Below are 23,926 nucleotides of genomic sequence, written 5' to 3' on the forward strand. Positions count from 1 at the left end.
GAGTGAGCTTGAGTATGTCCTATGAAACATGGAGCTCTATGTTTACATATAAGTCTTTGAAGAAGGAGGAACTGCTGAAGTAGTTTATCAGCATTTGTCCCTAAGACAGCAGTCTTTGTAGTGGGAACACCATACGTAAATATTTGCTGTCTGTCTATAGATTAAGGGGGGAATATGGCAAATGCTGAAAAGTCATGATCTTTGTGACCCTCCCCTCCCCCAACCCCCTCCCTCTCCTCCCCCCACCCTGTAACCCCAACACTGTTGTTCATGTCTCTGAGTCTCATCTTTATAGGACACCAAAATTTTAATGTCATTTTATATCAAATATATTCCCTGCTACCTTCCTCTAAACTCAAATTGTAATTAGAGGCTATTTATTCTTGAAAATATATTCAAACTAAAATTCTTTGTCTTTATTAGATTAGAAAAACACTGAAAATACCACCATTTACCTCCATGCCCCCACCACCAGGGAGATGCAACTTTTTTACTTCATGCTACTTTACTTGCACTTTTAATACAGTCTTCCTTTTTGTCTTTGAACTACACATAAAGCAGGAAGCAATTACATTTGAAGTGAGGAACCCAGAAGTGTGGTTTAAGTAATAGGGAAGATTTTTACGCTCATATTAGTTTTTCTTTAAGTAGCACTCATGATCCTTGATTAACAACATTTCTAAATTTGATCATTTATTCAGGAAGCCCAAACTGAGTGACAGCTCTGTTTCAAGCACTAAGTAGGTACTAGATTTACAAATGTGGATAATTTACATTGCCTTGGCCAGATTCTGAAGACAAAAAAAACATAAAAATGAATTCAGATGCCTTAATTCAACAACAATAAAAAAAAATGTCTTCTATGGTCACCATGAATTAGGCTGTACTAAATGCTAATGAAGATAAAAAAAGAATAAGATGTGGTACAGGGGAAACAAACACGTGAGCAATTAATATTTTTATTCTGCTTTTCCACCTTCCGTTGGACTTATCTCTATCATAGCACTTACTACTACTATAATTTAAGTGTACCAGTGTTTGCTGAATGGGGCTTTCCTTTTTTTTTTTTTTTTTCTTATGGAGACAGACAGAGAGCCAGAGTCAGGTACAGACAGGAAGGAAAAGAGCTGAGAAGCATTGATTCTTCATTATGGCTCCCTAGTTGTTCATTGATTGCTTTCTCATTTGTGCCTTGACCAGGGGGCTACAGTAGGGTGAGTGACCCCTTGCTTCAGCCAGCGACCTTGGGCTCAAGCCAGCAACCTTGAGCTTCAAGCCAGTGATCTCTAGGCTCAAGTCAGCAACTATGAGGTCATGTCTATGATCCCACGCCCAAACCAGTGATCCTGCACTCAAGCTGGTGAGCCTGAGCTCAAGCTGGCAACCTTGGGGTTTTGAACCTGGGTCCTCCACATACCAGTCCAATGCTCTATCCACTGCACATCACCTGATCAGGTTGAATGGGGCTTTCTTAAGAAGATTAAGCCTTAATGCCCTAAGGCATCTATTGTATGTGATAGTGCTAGTTACAGGTCAACCTTGGGAGAACTGAGAAAGTAGTTAAACAATTTTTTGTGTTCTGTGGTTTAGATAAAGATGCTGGTTAAAAGAAGCTAGGTGATGATTTTCTTGATGTCAGAGATTATAATTTTTATATCTTTAGTGCTAGAACCTGAGGCTTAGTTGGTACTCTATAACTAATTCTTGAGTAGATTCGTTGTAATTATACTAAAGTGAGAAGTTCTATAATAGAAATGCATGCTACATTCTAAAGCAATACAGTGTATGAAGGGTAGTCAAAAAATTTAAAAAGGCTCTGGCTGGGTTGTTCGGTGGATAAAGCATAGACCCAACACACCAAAGGTGGTGGGTTCAACCCCTGGTTAGGGACATACAATGAGTGCACAACTAAATGGAACAACTAAGTGAAATAACTAGTTGATGTTTTTCTCTCTATCTCCCTTCTCCTTGCTCTTTCTCTTTCTCTCTTCTTCTTCCTCCTCCCACTTCCTGCCAATTCCTCTCTCTCTCAAATCATTGGTAAAAAAATTTTTTTTTAATCCAAAAAGGCTTTCCCAAGGAGATATATTCAAGCTAGGCATTAGAAGAAAAATAGTATATCTCCAGGAGAACAAGCATGTGAGATACAAAGTTGAGACAGAGAAAGAGTGGACGGAAGCACTTGGTTGTTAAAGTATGCACTGTGTGTTTGGGAGGTGTCTGAGGTCAGTCAGTGTGCCTCAGGAAAGGATGCTGGGAAGAGAGGTAAACAATGTTGCTGGATCAAAAATCTGGGAAAGTGATGTTGAATATTGATAAAATGATGATAGGATATGTCTGCTGCAAACCTTGAAAGTTTTGTGTATAAGAATTACCTGAGCATTATTGCTCTGTACATTCCTGCCCCACAATTCCTATTTAGCAGTGGACCTGCATTTTAAAAAATCACTTAAGGTGATACAGATGCAAATGATGCAGATACTTTTTAAAAGGCTGCTATTTGTTATAGAGCACCATGAAGACTCCTAGAAAGGTCTGTGATAGGGCCAGGCTTTACTAAAAATAAAGAATCAAAAAAGTCTAAGCCTCCAGGTAAAAAAACAAACAAAAAAAAATAACAACTGAGAGATCAAGAGAGAGATGTTAAGGGTTGGTCTAGGGCAGGGAAGAATGGAGGATACAGACCAGTCTAGAGATACTTCAAAGGCAGAATCATGCTGGCTTGGTGGGTTTTGGAGAAGAAAGAATAAAAAATATCAACAGAAGAAAAATCTATGCTGGCTGGTGGTGGCACAATGGATGTAGGGTGTTGACCTGAGATGCTGAGGTTGCCTGTTTGAAATGTTGGGCTTGCCCAGTCAAGGCCCATATGACATGCAACTAATGAGAAACTAGAATGTAACAACTCCTTTTCATTGCCTCCTCCCCCCCCCAATGAAATCAATAAATAAAATCTTTAAAAAATGTTTTTAAAGAAAACTTTATATATTTCTATGCAAACAAGTGATAAAATCAGTTATTATTTCAAATTAGAATTTAAAGGCAAAGGGAACAAAAGTGAGAAGCAGAGAAGAAGTAAGAAGAGTGGCTTCCCAGAACGCGGTTTTGATCATTGGGGGTGCAGGACGGTAAAAGTTGGCCAGTGCACGTGAAGTGAAGTGTAGCCCAGTGCATTTTACCTGCCTCTATGAGCTCCAGGTTTCTCTTCTGTCAAATGAAGGGATTAAGTTTTGTATACTTTCAGGTCCTTTCCTCTAATAAGATTTAAGTTCTGATAATACCTTTACTATGGTAGTAGTTGCAAGCACAGATAAATAGTTTTTATATAAAAGTATCTTAAAGAACTTTCTCAGAAGTCATCCAGCCAAAGAGGTTCTAACATATCACTCTGAGGGACCTTAATTATCCCCCAAAGATTAGACTTTTCCAGAGCCACCATCACCTTCCCGATCAAAAACAAAACAACAAAATCCTCTCAAAATCTAGGACGAGATGTGGGGTGAAAGTAATGCCTATCTGCCTGCTTCGTTTCTCCCCCCCTCCCTTTCTTTTTCTCCCCTTAAGAAAGTTGAGCAAAGCATCCAGAATCAGATTCTCAGGAAAGCAAACTCAGATGTTCGAGTCTTCAAAGGCCTTTCGAGGCAACCACTTGTTTTGATGCTGGGAACTTGCACTCATTAAGCTTTATGGGTTTCCATCAAACGAGCTTCATTGCTTTAAACCTATAGCTGCTCCCATAGTCCAGTAACAGGGCATATGATCAAAACACAGGTGTTTTTTTTAAAAATTCAAAGTACTGGATAGGCTTTCACAGCCACATACCTCTCTGCATTCTAGTATGATAGATAGATGGATGAGCTATGCGTGTAATTCCCTTGCAGTGTATTTTAAAATAATAATCTGGCCCTAGGAGGAAATGGTAAACAGGTGAGCAATCTCTATCACAGCATAGATTTTAAGAACGATATCATCAGCATCTAGGAAAATTTTTGACTGGATTCTTAGCATGGGTCAGGGAGATATCACAGGTCACGTGTGTCTTTTTGTTTTAGAGCAGAGATTCTTAGACCAGTCCAGCTCTTCCTGGCTCTAGGGCCAGACTCCAAGAACAGAAATCAAAGAGAGAGAAGCCATCTCTGCTGTTGGTGTTACGGTCACACATGCTAAGTAAGCAAGTATGGGAGGAGGGGGAAGCAGTGAAAGGGGTGGGTGGGGGCCCTGGCCGGTTGGCTCAGCGGTAGAGCGTCGGCCTGGCGCGCAGGAAACCCAGGTTCGATTCCCGGCCAGGGCACATAGGAGAAGTGCCCATTTGCTTCTGCACCCCCCCCCCTCCTTCCTCTCTGTCTCTCTCTTCCCCTCCCGCAGCCAAGGCTCCATTGGAGCAAAGATGGCCCGGGCGCTGGGGATGGCTCCTGGGCCCCTGCCCCAGGCGCTAGAGTGGCTCTGGTCGTGGCAGAGCGACGCCTCGGAGGGGCAGAGAGCATCGCCCCCTGGTGGGCAGAGCGTCGCCCCCTGGTGGGCGTGCCGGGTAGATCCCGGTCGGGTGCATGCGGGAGTCTGTCTGACTGTCTCTCCCCGTTTCCAGTTTCAGAAAAATACAAAAATACAAAAAAAAAAAAAAAAAAAAAAAAGAAGAAAGGGGAGGGTGGGGGTTTTTGTTGAGGGTGGGGGTTTTTGTTCTTTTTTGTTGTTGTTGTTTTTTACAAAGACAGAGAGAGAGTCAGAGAGAGGGATAGATAGGGACAAACAGGAACAGAGAGAGATGAGAAGCATCAATCATTAGTTTTTTGTTGCGGTATCTTAATTGTTCATTGATTGCTTTTTCATATGTGCCTTGACCGGGGGGCTACAGCAGACCGAGTGACCAACTGCTCGAGCCAGTGACCTTGGGTCCAAGCTGGTGAGCTTTTTGCTCAAGCCAGATGAGCCCGCGTTCAAGCTGGTGACCTCAGGGTCTCGAACCCGGGTCTTCCGCATCCCAGGCCGATGCTCCATCCACTACGCCACTGCCAGGTCAGGCGGGGGTGGGTGAGATTTAATAAGTGCTTCCTCTTACTCTGGATCGTTATAGCTGATATCCTTCTTTGTCAGATTCCATATTTCTTTTTATTTTATTAAGAATTGAAAGTATATCTGAACTTTCAGTCTTATTAGGAAGGAAAGAAGGAAGGAAGAAAGGGAGGGAAGGAGGAAGGGAGAGAGAGAAGGGGAGGGAGAGGGAGAGAGGGAGGGAAGAAAAAGAAATTGAGAGGAAAAAAGAGAGGAAAGGGAAAGAGTGAGAGTGAGTCATAACTTCTTTTGGATAACCCTCTTTCTTAGTGGGAAAAATAAGGTATACACAATTTGAAAATAAGAATGAATATAGGAAGATGCAGGATGATTCAAAGAAAAAATAATTGAATTATGAAAATATCTTTAAAAGTAAACATGATTAAAACTTAAATACAGGGGATCTCTATGGGACTTGAAAGAAAAAAAAATAGGAGACATGATTTAATCCAGCCTTCAGTGGAATGTTCCAGGATGATGTTCCCTCTCCCTCTCTCCCTCTCTCTCTCTCCCTCTCTCTCTCTCTCTCCCTCTCCCTCCCCCTCTCTCTCCCTCTCCCTCTCTCTCCCTCTCCCTCTCTCTCTGTCTCCCTCTCCCTCCCTCCCTCTCTCTCCCTCTCTCCCTCTCCCTCCCTCCCTCTCTCTTTCTCTCTCCCTCTCCCTCTCTCTCTCCTCTCTCTCTCTTTCTCTCTCTCTCCCTCCCTCTCCCTCCCTCTCTATCCCTCCCTCTCTCTCTCTCCCTCCCTCTCTCTCCCTCTCTCTCTCTCCCTCCCTCTCTCTCCCTCTCTCTCTCTCCCTCCCTCTCTCCCTCCCTCTCCCTCTCCCTCTCTCTCTCTCTCCCTCTCTCTCCCTCCCTCTCTCTCCCTCCCTCTCTCTCTCTTTCTCTCTCTCTCCCTCCCTCTCCCTCTCTCTCCCTCTCCCTCTCTCTCCCTCTCCCTCTCTCTCCCTCTCCCTCTCCCTCTCTCTCTCTCCCTCTCTCTCCCTCTCCCTCTCCCTCCCTCCATCTCCCTCCCTCCCTCTCTCCCCCTGTCTCTCTCTCTCTCCCTCTCTCTCTCTCTCTCTTTTTTACAAACCTTGGTGTTTTATTTTTTTGTTTTAGTCCTGAGATCTCATATTTAATATAGTGTATGTGTGGGTATCTGAATTTTCAGTGCCACCTACTTGATAAATTTCCCAAATCTGGGTGACATATTATTGCATTTGTTAAAATCTTTACCATTGAGATTCCCAGCATTTTTCATAAGACCATACAATTTTAAAGAGAAAGAAAAGATGGGAACAGTTAGTTCTACTCAAAATGAAGAGACATGTTTTAGCCTCATGGTTAACCGTTAGTACAGCTGGACAGAGAAATAGGTCTTATGATTTTTCCTTCAGACTTTTTACAATATCACTCCCTCTATCAGCTTCCATACTTTCATTAATTCCTCCCCTAGCTCCATGCCACCAATGAATAATGCATATATCAAAGATGTGTGTCATAGTTCTGTATTATAAAACCTGGCTTGTGTTTGACTAACAAATGGGATAAAACTGCCTCAGCAAAGAAAGAGCTAAACCTATCTTATGCAGCAACATATTTTCATGGTATTTAAACACACTCTAGGCCTGACCTGTGGTGGCACAGTGGATAAAGCGTCGACCTGGAATACTGAGGTCGCTGGTTCAAAACCCTGGGCTTGCCTGGTCAAGACACATATGGGAGTTCATGCTTCCTGCTCCTCCCCCTGTTCTCTCTCTATCTCTCCCTCTCTCTCTAATAAAAATTAATAAATAAAATCTAAAAAAGTAAATAAATAAAAAAAATTAAAAAAATATTAAACACACTCTAATCTAAAATGTGTATGACAGATATGGCAAACACGGACTAAATTCAAGTGGTTCTTAAATCCTCTAGGTCAGCTGTAGAAAGACTTACTGTAAGTCCATTTAAAACCGGTATTAATGCACAGTAATATTATCACGAAAATTAAAAAATATATATATGTGGGGTTCATTTCAAGTTTCTGATTCTTTTTGTCACTCTTCACATTTTTTTTTTATTCAGTGAGAGGAGGGGAGGCAGAGATAGACTTCTGCATGTGCCCCACCTGGGATCCACCTAGTAAGCCCACTAGGGGGCAATGCTCTGCTCATCTGGGGGCATTTATCTGTTGCTCAGCAACTGAGCTCTCCTTAATACTTGAGCCAGAGGCCATGGAGCCAACCTCAGAGCCTGTGGCCAACTGGCTCCAATCAAGCCATGGCTGCAGGAGGGAAAGAGAGAGAGAGAGAAAGAGAGAGAAGCAAGAGGGAGAGCGGTAGTGGAGAAGCAGATGAGTGCTTCTCCTGTGCGCCTTGACTGGGAATTGAACCTGGGTAGAGTCCAGGCCCACACTCTACCACTGAGCCAGCTGGCTAGGGCCACTCTTTCCATTTGTAGGCACTTTCCAAAATGAATATTTTGGACCTTTTTGGAGCATCTGACTTTCTTAGACTTATATTGCAGAAGTCATAATTTCTAAGAGTTAATTTCATTATCATTTGAGTTTACTCAAGCCTTTGGCATACTGTATTTAATATCATTTATCAAAATTTCTGCTGTTATAGTAGCAACCTAAACTGTTCCTAGCATGCATGGCAAACCTAATATTGTACCATTTAAAGGACAGATCTAGGAGTTAAATATTCAAATGCCTGAGCATATCAGATCTTTGGAGCACTCTGATTGAATTATACTTATAGCTTTTTTCTTAGGTTGTCATGTTATTCCACACCATAAAATATTAACATTGGGGAAAAAAAACACATAGTTGTATCTATAATAATGGTTAGAACAAGCCCTGTGTTTACATTAATGAGGAGTCTAAGGCACAATAAGATTAAATGACTTCCCCTAAGTGGCTTTTTTTTTTTTTTTTTTGCCAAAATGTCTCTAATAAGTTGGGTATCTTATATGCATTCAAGGAAATCTTCAATTTTAACAACATAATAATCATGTTGGTAGAAGCAATCCCATAACATTAGCCTAGTATTTCCCTAACTTTTCATTCACAGATATATATACTTAGAACGTGAAAAGGTATTTTTCCATTTGCCAATTTTTTTTAAAGTCAGAATCTTTTGTGTCATTTTTCTCTTTCCTTATTCTTTAATTACCACATAATTCTACAAGAATCTCTCAAGTTAACCTTGACTTTCTTGCCTGTACTCAACTAACAAAAAAGTTTATCAGGCCCTGGCCAGGTAGCTTGGTTGATTAAAGCATTATACTAATATGCCAAGGTGGAGGTTTGATCCCAGATCAGGGCACATACAAGAATCAACCAATGAATGCAGAAATTAGTGAAACAACAAAGAGATTGTCCTTTCTCTCTCTCTCTCTCTCTCTCTTTCTGTCTCTCTCCCTCCCTCCCTAAAATCAATAAAATACTTTTAAAAAAGTTTATCAAGTGGTCATAGAGACAAAGCACACTTTAGTTATTCTTCTATACACTTTACTACTAAGTAAAGTTGTGGGCTTTTGCAGGACCCATGAAACACTTCTTTCATATTTAATATTATTCCTTGGCGCAGGAAGAAAATCTTAGTGTTTTTACTTAGAAGTCCCTCCTCCCCCCATTTTTAGTCTCCAATTATAGTTAAACCCTGCAGGCTGTATTATATCTATCACTCGAGGAATGTAACTATAATTAATAGAACTCTAATTAAGTAATTACATTACATGTGTTCTTATCACTTTCAGAAGAAAACAGTTCAGGATTTTTTTTTTTAAGGTTGCAACAACATTCTGTATGTGAGCAGTTCTTGCTTTTGAAGTCAGGTACATCTATTTTAAATTATTATTTTTTTATTCCTCATTTAACCTAAAACTGTCTAGGTAATTTGCAATATTAATTTCTTATATAAGCAACCAGTCTACTTTCCTTCACTTGGTTTATAATGGTATTTTCCATTTTCTGACATGCTTTTCTGCTTTTTTTTAATTAGATTTATAGTTATTGAGATGACTGAAATCCACCCTACTAACTGACAAAACAATTGTTCACTGTTTTCGCCCTGTTTAAAAATGCATTAAATTTCTATCCACAACTGAAATTATAATGCATTTCCTAGCTTCTTATAGAAAACATTAAAACATTTCTGATGATTTCCTTTTCATCAATTGCAACTGTTAAACTCCAATTAGCAGGACAAATTTTCCAGTCATGTATTCTGTATTCTGTATTCTGGTGCAGAAATTAACACTGGGTTTCTGGGATGTTAACTCACACGTCCTTCAATGAAGCATGTGTGCTCTGAATTCTCTTTTTTATAGCTTCTTATCTTAAATTTTCTCATTTGTGCAACACCCCCGCCCCTCAACTATGGAAAATCATTGCCAAATATGTTTTCTTTACTACATCATATGTTTTAAGTCAAGAATATCTATAGACTATAGTGCACTTAACCTTGCAGAGATACAAACTTTCCTCTGGAATAGATTACAATACCATAACACTGGGAGATTATTTTTCAAAAAGGAAAACATATTTGTCTATTCAGTATTTAGTGAGCACTTTCTAAAGGCTCATTGTACTTGGAGCCAGATAGCTTAGCAATTTTTGTAATGTCTGAATGCTACTTCTTAGTGAGTTTGCTTTCTAAAAGTGAGGTATATTATACCAGGGCTTTGGAGTTATAGTGCCTACAATTTAACTTTAGTGTGCCCTTGGACAATAAAGGCCCATTCTCTGTTCTTCTGTTTCTTTATCTGCTCACCTGTAAAGTAGAAATATACAAGTGCCTATCTTTTGAGATATTTGTGAGAATTAAATGAGATAGCTAATGTGCCTTCAAAGGAAACAAGAGAGTTGGATATCAGGGTTGGCACAAGCAGATTAGTGGTTATTATTCTCTGTGACATTTTTTTTTTCTTTTTAAAGAGGATGGTTAGGAGAGCTAAGTAACGTGAGGTTTTATCTTATTAATAGATTGAACAAAGATTCAGACAAGCTCAGTATGATTCGAACGCCTGTTTTGAGCAGTGGCAAGGGCAGTATTGGATAAAGGCGGGAAAAATTAAATTTTATTTTAGACTCATTCATTTATTTGTTCAACAAATTCCCATGAAGGAGGTATTGAAACTTTGGGAATGGTCATGCTCACAGGAAAGGTAATGAGAAGGAACAGGAAACTCATTCATTTATTTGTTCCAACAAACATCTGTTGAACACTGAGCTGCATTCCAAGTGCGCACTGTCAAGCGGCTGGAGGAGCAAATGAGGAAACATATATTTGTAGTGCCTAAAATTTGGCCAAGAGGCTCATCTGCTGCTATGGAATGCAGGACCAGTGCTCAAGAGAGAGATTAGGAGCCATTCAAATGGAGGAGGTATGGAAGACTTGGGAATTGACATGCCCATCTGGGAAGGTAATGAGGAGAGAGAAGAGAATGGAACCACCAGAGCCTTGAGAAGGTCCCCCATTAGAAAATAAAGACAGGCAAGAGAAGAGGTCAGGAGGAAGGCATGTATCCCAGTGTCTGTGGCCGTAACTTAATGATAGTTAAGAACACAGAGGGGTCAGTTTGAGAGGGGGCCTTATGTATGGGGAGAAAGGTAAATCCTTACAAGTTTATTCTCAGACTACCACAACAGACCAGAAAAAACATATACCTGCTGACATATCAGCCAAAAGTTTAGGGGATTGTGATATGACTAGATGGCTATTCTTCTCCAAAGCAGCCAGGACAGCAACCCAGATTTAGCCTACTATAATGTACGGCCCATCCCAAGGCAGGCCCCACCATATGACTTTGCTCATTAAAAACCATGTCCTGGGAAATTTCCCTTAGGCCTCATAAAGACCTGAGGAGCAATCCAACAGAATTTTTCTTCCAGACAGACTAGGGAAATCCCTACTGCAATGTCCTGTGTAGGGCAAGGCCCCGGAGGGTTGCCAAGCCAGATGGCCAGATGGGTCCCTCCTCCTCGGGAGAACTGAAGAAGCTCACCATCTGTTCTGCTGGACATGAAGCTTTTGCTATGCAGTTTTAACCTGGCTGAGCCCTTTCTTCTAGTAGTTGTGATGAAATTCTGTCAAACTCCACAGCATCCCAGTCCAGGCACAATGGAAGAGAGAGTTCATGATCTGGAGTTAGACATGTCTGTATTCCAATCTTGAGTCCAGCATCACTGATAAATTATACAACCTCTTTGAATGTGAACATTCTGTATAATGGAAGAGGATAACAAAGGACTATTTTGACAATTTGAAATAGAAGCACATGGAGGATGATCTAAGAATCAGGAGCATGTTTTAATAGTGTGATGTGACTATTAGAAAGGACAGGGAAGATCTGAGACAGAACAAGGCTCTGAGAAAACATGGTGGAGGCAGCTCGGAAAGAACAATTGTCATAAGAACTGAGATGTAAGAGGTTAAGGAAAAAGTGCATGGTGAAGAGATTAGGTATTATTATTATTATTATTATTATTATCGTTATTTTGTATAAAAGTTGGCAGTGAGCAGAGGAGAAAGACTATTACTGGGAGAACTCTAATGCTGAAGGGAAATTTCTAACTCCTGATCATGACTGTGAAATCAAAACAGATGTGAAAATTAGTTTTAATCTAGTTGGGAATAAATATGTTTTTGAAAAGTTAGTTTTCTTACAGGAAATCATTACAAGAATTTTAAGGAGCCATTAAAAGATAGAAATTGAAAATACTGGATAGATCATGGCTTTCATAGCATGTTGTTTATCCTTATTTTATAGTGTTTGCTATTTTTGCATTGTTTTGGCATTTTGATCCTCATTTCTCCATGCCAGAGCCAGCTGAAGGAGAACTATTAAGGAGTACAAATAATAATAGCCTTGTCCACTAAAATGATGCTTGACTTTAAGCCCATACTTGAAAAATTAGCTGGGCTTCCTAGTTCCTCAAGTCCTCCCTTCCAATGGGAGAATTCCAGGTACTGTGCCTTCTCTAAGGCATCCTTTCCAGTCTTCCTGAGACCACCATGGGTGCTCGTCTTTGATCTGTTTGCATTAATCTTACATCTGTCTATTAGGGAGAATTATTCACATTCATGGTCACAAATGCTGACCTTGACCCCTTGCTAAACTATTGACATTTCTCTACTTCTCATGCATGATTCAACGCTTGCCTTGCTTAGAGGAGAGATGGGGTGAGGGGTTGGGGTGCAATGGGGTGGGGTAGTTCTCTTTTTCCTATTCTTGCCTATAAATCATCATCAAGAGATTTGGAACATGCCTCATACTTGTAAAAAAAAAATTAGTCCAGAGAACAATTGAGTAACCCTCAAAACATCTCTTATATTTCTAATAAATTAATCAGAGACTAATTTTTTTCCAGCTTTCAAAACTCATAACAAATTTTTTATCAAACCAGTTCACTGCCTAGGAAGGAGTTCCTCTTTCTTGGTTGAGTGTCTTATACTCAGCATACTGGAGTCTCACCATCATTTGCAGAGTCCTTTTACATTTTATTTCAGATGACCAGTAGGACCTCATAAAAACACTCAGCTGATGCTCTATCTCCCCAGCATACCAGAATTTCCAACCTGGAAATTAGAATCTGCACTTGGTGTATCGTTAGTGGGTTTTTTGTTTGTTTGTTTGTTTCTTCGGAGCAGAGGTCTTCTCCTATTCATTATGGAACTGTCCTCTCACTTGGAGACTGGTTTGGACATTGACACAAAAGGCAAGTCCACTGAATCAATGAATGAATGAACTAAATCTAGAGCACTATTGCTCCACCGCTCAGCAGTAGAGTATGAGAATTTTCCCTAAGGTTGAGACAAGATAGAAGGAAGGAGGGTGATGACCTTGTGGTGAAAGATGGAGAGAAAGGAAAATGAGAAAGTCCCCAGGCTTAGCACCTTCTTTTTTGGGGGGGTTAGTTCATGCTAGACTGATAGAATCAAGGAATAAATGTAAATGTCAATACTTTCTTTAATGATTAAGTAGACCACAGCCTGTTTATACTATTTCTGTGGGTCTCTTGAAAGAAACGTTCCTAAGCCCCTTTTCTCCAGTCTCAATTCTGTTTTAGAAGGCTTTCCTTTTTGGCTTAATGAATCTTTTTTAGCACAGCACACATTACCATGTTAATACAGTTACCAGGGGACCTTTCTCCATGCTTAATAATCTGGAGCAAATGGCTCCCTCTGCGCCTCTCCCACAGTGATGCCTACAGGTGTGGAAGATTGCTAGACAGTTCTAATGTGTATTTTGACTTTTTAGGACAAATAAATTTATTGACATATGAATAAAGTTTCAATTTACATAGTAATGACCATATGTCCTGATTTACCTTGATATCCAATATAAAATATGAAGCTAAGAAAATGTAAACAGGCCTGACCTGTGATGGCACAGTGGAGAAAGCATTGACCTGGAACACTGAGGTCGCTAGTTTGAAACCCTGCGCTTGCCTGGTCATGGCACATATGGGAGTTGATGCTTCCTGCTCCTCCCCTTTTCTCTCTCTCTCTTTCTCTCTCTCTCTCTCTCTTTCCTATCTCTCTAAAATAAATAAATAAATAAAATCTAAAAAAAAAGAAAATATAAGCATACTTTTGTACATGCAAATATACTTGATCAATTTGGTAATATGTTTAGATATGATACATAGTAAATTATTTTATTGTTTAGATTGCTAATTTTTAATTAAATTTATTGGGGTGATGCTGGTTAATAACATTATACAGGTTTTTAGTTGCCAAACTCTACAACACATCTCTGTACACAGTATTATGTGTTCACCCTCCACCCCAGCAAGTTAAGTCTTCATCAATCACCATTTATCACCCATATAAATCCTCTACCCCCCCCTGCTATCACCACACTGTTTTCCATATCCATTAGTTATCTCTCTCTCTTTTTTGTCTTTTTATGCTTAATCTCTCCCTCTCTTCCTCAGCCACCCCCTTTGCCAAGAGCTGTAAGGAATCACCCTTAATGTTTTGTGTGGTTTTTTTTTTCATAATTTTCACCCTTTTAACAATCTTTTCATGGGTGGGAGTGCCAAGTGTTTCATTGTCATACAATTTCAAGTATATGATCATGCTTACTTTAATGTTTCTAGTATGTGTTCTGTTTTACCCAATAACATGTTTCGACAGCATATATACATTGGATATAAAAACAGCTATCATTTGTCATTTAGTACATTTATTTAGTCTCTAAAATATGGCCAAAACATTTAGAAGTTATTAAATAAGTCAAGAGAATTTTTGTTGCTTTTCCCTTTGGAAGCAAGAAATAAAATTTCATTGAACAATTAATGCACAAAATATATTCTGTTAGAGCCAAAGACCATAGGTATGAGACCAACCCCCAAATTATGTTGAATTTGAGTTTATTTGCGTCATAAAATATTTTCCTTTTTTCCATCTAAATCTTCTTATTTTATAAGTCATGGTTTTTAAAATTGACAGTAACGTAGACAAAAGTTGGGTGCCTTACCATATTCTTTTACTGTACAGCTTGTATTATTTTAAAAACAGAGAAAATATAGGAGAAAGTTACCTACTTGTACATTCAGTGCCCTTTAACTTTATCATACTAATTTCCACGGGGGCTAGAGAGCATAGGTTTCATGGGTTTGTTTCCAATTCACTTGTCAGAACAAAGGTACTGAAGTAGAGCTGGGCTGATGGGAGTAAGGAAAATGGATTTTAAACACCTTTTGTGTATTCACATAAAGTGGAGCACCTTAGTTACGCTACCACAACAATCACTCACCTAATCATGCTTAAGTTTACAAGATTCACAAGAAACAACATGATCAAAAACCAATGGCTCTGTTCAGATAAACAGCATGGACACTCCGGTTTTAGAGAACTGCATTTGGAATGATGAGGGCAGGGCACCAGGTTGAGGAGGAGGAAAAGAGTGTGCTCATTAGACCTGCCCAGTGGCTCTTTAGGCCTGGCAGCTCTTGACCAGGACATTGATTTTGATCCATTTGGCGAGGATGCCTTCCTAAACGAAGTGCTCCCAGAAACGGCTCTGCTGCCAATCTTCATGACAGGCTTCCTGCTGCTAGTGTTTGAATGAGAGTTTTGTCCTCTGTGCTTGAATGAAATTTTTTCCCTATTTTTTTCTCTAGCCCTCTGTTACCACACACACACACACACACACACACACACACACACACACACACACACACCACACACCACACACACACCCCACAAGACTCTCACTTTGAGCATCTTTTCCACTGAATTAGGTTCCTGTTTTAAAAAAAGTGTCAAGTTCACCATAAGAGATGCCACAGTCTTGCCTAACCAGGCAGTGGCCCAGTGGATAGAGCATTGGACTGGGATGCAGAGGACCCAGGTTCAAAACCCCTGAGGTCGCTGGCTTGAGCACAGGCTCATTTGGCTTGAGCAAGGGCTTACCAGCTTGAGTGAAGGGTCACTGGCTTAAATGTGGGATCATAGATGTGACCCCATGGTAGCTAACTTGAGCCCAAACAATGCTGTCTTGAATCCCAAGGTTGCTGGCTTGAGCCCAAGGTCACTGGCTTGAGCCCAAGGTTGCTGGCTTGAGCAAGGGATCATTCGCTCTGCTGTAGCCCCCTGGTCAAGGCACATATGAGAAAGTAATCAACGAACAACTAAGATGTTGCAACAAAGAATTGATGCTTCTCATCTCTCCCCCTTCCTGTCTGTCTGTTCCTATCTGTCCTTCTCTTTGTCTCTCTCTATCTCTGTCACAAAAAAAAAGAAGAGATGGCACAGTCTTTACAGGTGGACAGAGTCTGTGCTCTGAAACCTCTCTCCACCCTGGTGAATGAGAAAACCTGAGGAGCCTGGAAGTCTTCTGGCTCTTTGCTTCCTGAGCTGAGACCAAACTCTGTTTCCAAGGTTACCTCTCCCGACTCCTTTCCCACCACAAGTGCAGAGAACTCTGTCGCTCTTTTGCTTTCGGAACTTGTGTTTCTCCTCACAGAGGCTTTATCAGCTCATGCACTTGCCTCCTAAGTACATGAAGAAGATGGCCCACTGCTCTCATTCTTCTGGGACGTGTGGACTGCACCAGGCGTCACTTTATGCTCTGGGTTCACAGCTTTCATCACCTGTTTCTGGTGTCATTTGCTCTTGTCCTTGCAAACTCTGAAGTTGACCACTGAGGTTTCAAATATGGCTTTCACACTTAGTCCTGTGTAACTTGAACAGTATGTTTTATCTGTAAAATAGAAGTGGTGAGAGTAATTGTGGCAGCTAGCAGGCAGGGTCTTTGGTAAGGATGAAATGAAATGCTGTATTCAAAGTGTTTAACACAGTGATTGGCAGAGTAAGTAATCACTAAGCTGTAGGTGTTTTTCTTATCCCCTCTTTATTATGTATTCTTGGAGCTTCTCAGGGTATGAAAGGATTTCAGGGTCTGCTTGACCAATGCCGTAGTTTGAATCTAGCACAAAGGCTGTCTGAGAGCCACACAAAGGGTTCAGAACCCTCAGACATGTAGTAGTTGTATGAGAATGAAGGTTAACAGGCAAAGAAAGGAAGCTACGCCTGAAGCTTCGCTGAAGGGCACGTAACTTACGTGTAACAGCAGACGAGGTGCATTTCCCGCATTTGCTGAGGGATGAAGAAGGCTCACTGTCCCAGCTATCAGACACCCCGCTCTCCAACACAGCATGGGGACCTCACTGACATCAGCTCCATTAGGAACAGCCCTTGAATACAGGAAGGAATCATCATAGCAGGGGAGGGAACTGGAGTAAGAGTCAGTGAAACATCAAGGGGCAAGGGAATCATAGGCATCGTGATAATTAAACTTAGATAGCCCAGAACTTCCTGCACCTACATTTCTATGTCACCACCATCTATGCCCTACTTTCTTCCTCTGCTCATCATCATCCGTTCTTCTTTATAGGCCTGACTTAAATGTGTGTGTGTGTGTGTGTGTGTGTGTGTGTGTGTGTGTGTATATACCATAAATATATGGTAGAGCCTTGCTTGGCTGTCCTAGTTATGAAAAGAGAGACAGTTCCAGACTCTTTAAACTAAATAGTTCTTCCCACCTTATATATCTATTGCTTTATCATTTATGCATTCATCAAATATTTATTATGCATGTAATATGCAAGAAATCAAGTTCAGAGCTGAGTATAAAATGTGGAACAATCTTCAGTCCCTGACTTCAAAAAGCTGGCTCTATTCAATGACTTATCTCTACCAGATTATTAGCCGAACCCCTGAAACGCTGTGAAGACTTTCTTTGCTTCATTCAGCACATTGATCACTAGCATTTGTACATATTTTGTCAGCCATTATGTTAAATCCATTCTCCGAAAGCAGAGGCCTCAGTGGAGCGAGCCACTGGGAGTGTTTAGTACAGGCCGCTCTCGATTCGTGACAGGGAGTTGGACTATTTAGATAGAGCGAGCCAATCGTTGTGAGTGTTTAGAGTGCTGAGCTAATGCTTGTTGTTCAGGGGAATGCCATATAACCTCCCATGCTCTCACTGGTTAGGAATAAAAGTGTTCAGACCAGGGAAATAGCTATGTATACTAATAGAATACTCTGGGTTGTTTCCTAGGCTCAATGACATTCCAGAAAATAGTTTATAGGTATTATTATAAAGAACCAGCACTTCATGGGGTTCCATAAAACAGTGCAGGTTATTTTACAAGCCTGTTTTATATGCACAGCAACAGAAGATTCCATTTTTAAAAGTAAATGCAATCTTGATAAAATCCCCAGTTCAGAACTTAATAGTTCTGACTTAAAACTATATGTAACTGATTTAAAAAATAAATAAAACTAAAAATACCTTTGTAATATCCCACATTTACAAGGGGCTTTAAAGTTTATGAAGTGTTTTTCTTTATTTTACTGGGCTTAATACATAGAACAACAATGAACCTTACACAGTAATTGGCTCATAACAGGTGCTCCATAAACACACTTACTCATTAGTTTGTTTGTTCATTCAGATATCTGTGAAGAGTCTGCTGTATGCCACACTCTGTGTAGTGACTATTAATGAAGTGGAATGGTTTCTGACTTCTCGTAGTGTTTGTAGTTGAATGAGTGAGGCACATGCCCATAGAATCAACAGCAGTGAAATCCCTGCCTGTTTTTTTTTTTAGAACAGATATTATTAATTTTTATTTAATCAGAGAAAATTAAGAGTTAGAGAAAATAGGTAACTAAGTCAACTCAGAAAAGTTATTAAGTAGAGGAGAAAAGACCAGACCTGAGATGTCATGTCTGAATGACAGTGCACTCTCTCTGTTCCACGCCAGTAGGAACGAGTGAAGGGAGGGAGGCAGACCGCAAGACTCTGGGCTTCTGTGGCCTGTCCCCCACACGGTCACATTCTCAGACACACTGCGTGCATTCCACACACTTACCGTTAACTGAATGGTTCCATGAGGTGCAGATTCTTAGTTTTTTCTTTGAAAGACCTGATATCACAGTTATTATTTGAGTTTCATAATGCGATTTTTATTATTTGTTATTGATCAGCATAACTGTGATTCTGTCTTTCCACAATACTGCGTAGTGAGACAAGAGCAGTGAATGAGAGATCAGCTTCCTCACTCACAGGGTGTACACTTTGGTTTTTAAAACTAGCGGTTATTGAATTCTGGATGACACGTCTGAAGTTTTTAACTTGACTACAGCATGGTCCAGAATATGCAGAACTGCATGTAGGGCCTGGATTGTGATGTGGGGAAACAGGTTACTGTGAAATGCTCCAGCTTCCCTGTACTGAGTGTCAAGAACATAGTTGGCACTCAAAAAAACAAAACAAAAATCTCATGCTAGAATAATCATTACAATATTTTATTTTGCTTACATTTATCATATTTACATTTATTTACATTATTTCATTTACATTTAAAAAATTAATTTGTTTAAGTGAATTTATTTATTTACATTTATTATATATATTTATTTATTTATTTACACTGCTGTAAATTCTTTCTAGCATATGCTATCTTTATGGAAGTCTTCTCTCCTTAGAATGGAAGCAATATATCAGTACCCCTTGTAAGGATAATAATAATATTTATAAATATTTTACTTTTCCAGCATACCCTTAGAACCTAATGTGTATTTTATAAAGATAATTACTGTACCAGTCAGTTTATAGTAAAACACATTGCTAACAACATTTTATTAAGTAGGTATCTCTAAGTTTCCAAATTGTTGTCAACAACTGTTGGGACATTAGCCTCTGTGTGCTGCAAACGCTTGCAATTAGGGAAATGGTAGCAAAACAGATGTAAGAACTCTCGCTTCCACTGAAGTGGAAAGGAGCTTGAGGCGAACGCAGAATGATTTTCAGTAGGGGTATTCAGTGGGTGGTGAATTTCTTAGATATTTTCTCCATAAGGAGAACTCTTTTGGTTGGACTATTATTGATTCTTTGTATTGACTAAGGCTTGACCATATATTTATTTATTCACAAAATAATGAATATGTGCATACTACGTACCAGACACTATTCTAGGTTAGAATACAGTAATGAACAAAAGGGAAAAAAATATGAAATTTGCACGATACTGGGAGGACTCACACACTAAACAAAATTTAAAAATACAAGGCTCATCTCTGGATGTGATGTGTTTTTGAGAAAAGTCAAGTAGGACATCCCTGGGGCAGGAGTGGAGAAGGTTAGCAATGTAATTTAAGCTGGTCACAGAGTTCTACTGAGGAGGTGATTAGGGAGCCCAGACCTGAGAAAATGAGAGAGTGATTCTCTGGCCCCATGAGTGAGAAGGAGCCTTCTGGGCAGAGAGAAAAGCTGTGTACACCCCAGGAGAGATGATTGTATTTGGGTCTCAGAAATAGTAGGAAGGCCAGTTTGGCTGCTGCAGAGTCAATGAAAGGAAACGAATCCCGGAGGTAAGGGGCGGGGAGCAGTTTGAGAAGGACTTTGGCTTCCTGTCCCCAAAAAACACATATGTCACCAGCCCATTTTCAACAGCAGAAACAAAATCTGTGTGGCTCTGCTGTCAGTAGGTGTTTTATTGCCCACCAGAATGCCTGAAGGAATGCTATCAAAATACTGAATGACCCCTCTTAGGAGACTGACACTTCCTCAAATTACCACTTACCCTTCCACTGAAACGAGACATAGTAATCAGTAAAACAGTCAGTGTGAATGAATCATCTGAATGAGTACAAGGATTCTCTTGACTTATGCTCAACAACCAACTGACACAATGATTGAGAAAAAAAAAATACTTCACTCAATCGGTAGAATTTTCTGTGAGCTTGATACTTTTGATACTTTTGATTATCATTGAAAGAAGAATAGTTTTGATGTGTAAATAACACTAACTATGCCAATTACTGGGAAAGTACCTTATATTTATTTTTTAAATATGAGCTTCACTATAATTCTGTCCTTTTTTATATTAATTGTGGTTATAAAATAACAAAATTTGCCATCCTAACCATTTTTAAGCATGCAGTTTAGCAGTGTTAAGTATAGTCACATTGTGGTGTAACAGATCTTCATAACTTTTTCACTTTGCAAAACTGACACTCTATACCTATTGAGCAAGTGTGAATCTTTCACTCCCCTGCTCCAGGTAACCATCATTGTACTTTTGTTTCTGAGTTTGACTACTTTAGATACTTCATATACAGGGAATCAGACACAGTCTTCTTTTTGTGACTGACTTATATCACTTAGAGACAGTTTTTCCTTTTTTTTTTTGTTTCTGTTTTGTTTTGTTTTTATTCTAGTTTTACATATGAAGAAAATGAGTTTAGAGAGTTTAACGTACTTAAATCTATTTAGTTACTAAATGGCCCAAAAGACTTGAATCTGGATTTGATACTAGAATTCATACAGTTAACTACTACTCTTTTTCAAACCAGAATGCTCAGAGTCTGTAGGAAGAGGGTGAGATACATAGCTTTATTCTTAGGGACCACTGAAATATCTTTTGCCTTTAAAAGTCTGTACACTTCAAGTTTGAAAAGGACATGGCCAAACTGATGTGACTGATTCTTTAACTTTATGGCAGACTCCAGACTTCCTCACCTATTACTTTTGTTTGACACATTGACCTTTCATTTCTGCATGAGGCTTAGATTAAGAACACTCTTGAACAATTTTGTAATATTCCTGTGGGTACGCTGTGATTGAAGCATTTGACCCATCACACCGTAGTGGCAGTATTGATGCTGACTGTGTACTTGCCAAGCCCAGATGGTCCATTCATTCTGGTTTCTCAAGTTTAGGTCACATTAAGCCCTTTATCTAATTTAGGAAAACTTGTTCTTCCTTGCTTCACCACTGGCACCGTTTTAAGTCCTTTGATGTCAAAATAAGAATAATTCATCATATTCATCTTCCCTGTCAATGGCTGTCCATTTGTCCCTTGCTTTTTTCAGGAAGGATGTTAAGATAATTTTAAAATTGTTAAACATAAAAGAGAAACTTTAGATTGTTGGTAGGAAATAAATAGAACATTTTGAGTGACTATATTTTCCAAACCAGCAAAACCAGGACAGACGGTCTGCCAAGTCCAAGTGTATTTATGGGGTGCATGGAAAAGACTATTTGATCAACACTGACCTAGAAATATAGGAACATATGTCACCCAAACAACTTGGTGGTTTTCCTTTTTAGAATATCAGTTTAAAAGATAACTGTTGGTTTGCCTTGAACAAAAGTAAAAGAACTTTCTTAGGGCAATAGATCTTTGAAGCCATTAATTTTGGGAATTAAAATGATCTCTGTACAGACACCAGCACACAACTTTTTAATCTTCATTGAAAGTATTCTGTAACTAGAACTTGAAGTCTGACGTTTGCAAAAGGGGAGAAGAATTTGAGTTTTTTAATATTCCATGGGTTTTATTCAACAAATACTGTATCTCAGCCAGTCGTTTAGCTTATCATTAGTTACTTGGTGTAAAGATGAGAAGTAGAAATCAGAAATCTATAGGCTCAAAATACAATGGGAGAGATACTCAAAATAATTTTAATATAATATTTTGAGCATCGTTATCTACTCAGCCTGTGACATTTGGTGAGTACCATTATACGCCAAGTGTTGGGCTAGGTGCTATAATACAGGAGTTAACATGAACTAGTAGTCTGTAACCTCAGCAAACATGCAGTCATTGAAGAACCAAGCAGGTAAGGAGGCAATTGCAATAATCCACTGTAAATCCTCTGATAGGGGTACTTGGTGCTGTGGAAGACCCAGAGTAGGGTGCAGGAAAGGCTTCTCAGCCCTGACAAAGCAGTGAATTTTGTAAAGTGAGTAGGATAATTGGATTAAACAGCTGGGGGAAGGGAGATAAAAAGCATTGAATGAATAAACACTGGGGTCAGAGAGAAAGGAGAGAAGAAAGAAATGGAGGAAAGGAGACAATATATACAAAGGCATGAATTTTTTGGGAAATAGCCAGCTTTTTGTGAATGTACCTTAAGGCTTTTGACAGTGAGTGACATAATATGAAGTTAGTAAGGTACAAGTGTTATTATGACGGCCATTGTGAGGGCTGACAGGCAGCGTCAAAGCAAGTGAAGCAAGTTGGAAACTGGAAGCTAACGGGGATGTCCCTGAGGAAGTACTTATATCCTATAAGTATTACAGACACAAGCACAACCTTAAAGACAAAAGATACTTTCATTTTCTTTTCTCAGAAAATCTGTAAATATGCTTACCTGAGAATTAAGAAGCTATTTAGAGTGTGTTTGTGTGTTAGTTTTACTAGTGGTATTCCCACTCTCTCTGTTTCTTTTCTGCTACCTTCATTTTATTCTGCTTTATCCTTTACTCTATTTGCTAAGTAATTATTTTGTGGGCTATTCTAGGGTTAGAATTTTGTTAGCCATATATAAAACCAATATTTAAAACCAAATCCGCAATTAATATGGAAGAATTCTTTAGCTCTGCAGCTAAGAAAACTGAAGATCGAACAAAAAGTGATATCAACTTATTGTAAACAGATGATGAATGTCTCAAGCAGGATCTTGTTAATTTATGTCTTTTGTTTTTTGTTAATCAGAAAGCCATAACATCTCCATGATGGTATATTAGAGAGAAAGCTCCCTATGTATACAGCTTTTGGCATAGTCATAAGTCTGTGTTCTTGGACAAATTAGTATTTAATCCCAGCTCTTAAATATAACCAATTTGGCTCCACCATTTAAGCTATATGTCTTATTGCCCAAGACGGGCAGCTGCCCACTCTGTCCTTGGCACTCTGAAGAGACCGCGTGACATTCTCACTTGTGATCACTCCAAATTCTCCTGCTTCATGCTGAGCACGTTTCTCCCTTGGCATCTTAAAAGATTGTCACAGAAAGCTCTTGTTTCAGGACTCAGTACATATTTATTTGTTTAACCCTTTGAATAGTACGAATGTTCATGTATGTCCTCACTCAAAGGTTTAACAAAAAACTCACTACACAAAGGGTTAAGGCAGTAATTAAATTCAACCCTTTATTTTTCTTCAGGGATGCAAATCTTTTATGTTACCTATATATCTGATGAGAAGATTATTTAGAGCCAATGTTAATTTATTTAATTTTTAGTTATTTAAAGAGATGAATAAGCTACCCAGTTAAAGTGGGAGTAATATGAGTATCAATTACTATTTTGATTAGTCATTATCAGGTCTTTGGCATGCATAGATAAAAGATGCCACCACACTAAACTAAAAAGTGTAGGCCAAATAAGAATATTTCCATTAGCCCAACATTTATTTTCTTCTAAATCAGTAATCCAGGCCCTGGCCAGTTGGCTCAGCGGTAGAGCGTCGGCCTGGGGTGCGGGGAACCCGGGTTCGATTCCCGGCCAGGGCACATAGGAGAAGCGCCCATTTGCTTCTCCACCTCCACCCCCTCCTTCCTCTCTGTCTCTCTCTTCCCCTCCCGCAGCCAAGGCTCCATTG

General features: G+C 39.5%; 1 protein-coding gene and 1 non-coding gene across 19 annotated transcripts in view; both read left to right on the forward strand.

Annotated features, from left to right (window-relative positions):
* Positions 1-23,926, forward strand: part of NRXN1 (neurexin 1) — a 1,251,736-nt gene that overhangs the window by 481,121 nt on the left and 746,689 nt on the right. The window lies entirely within an intron of this gene.
* Positions 23,762-23,837, forward strand: TRNAP-GGG (transfer RNA proline (anticodon GGG)). The gene has a single exon. It is a non-coding gene; the product is annotated as a tRNA-Pro (tRNA).

The sequence above is a fragment of the Saccopteryx leptura genome, chromosome 3 (genome assembly GCF_036850995.1).
Source record: "Saccopteryx leptura isolate mSacLep1 chromosome 3, mSacLep1_pri_phased_curated, whole genome shotgun sequence".
Lineage (NCBI taxonomy): Eukaryota > Metazoa > Chordata > Mammalia > Chiroptera > Emballonuridae > Saccopteryx > Saccopteryx leptura.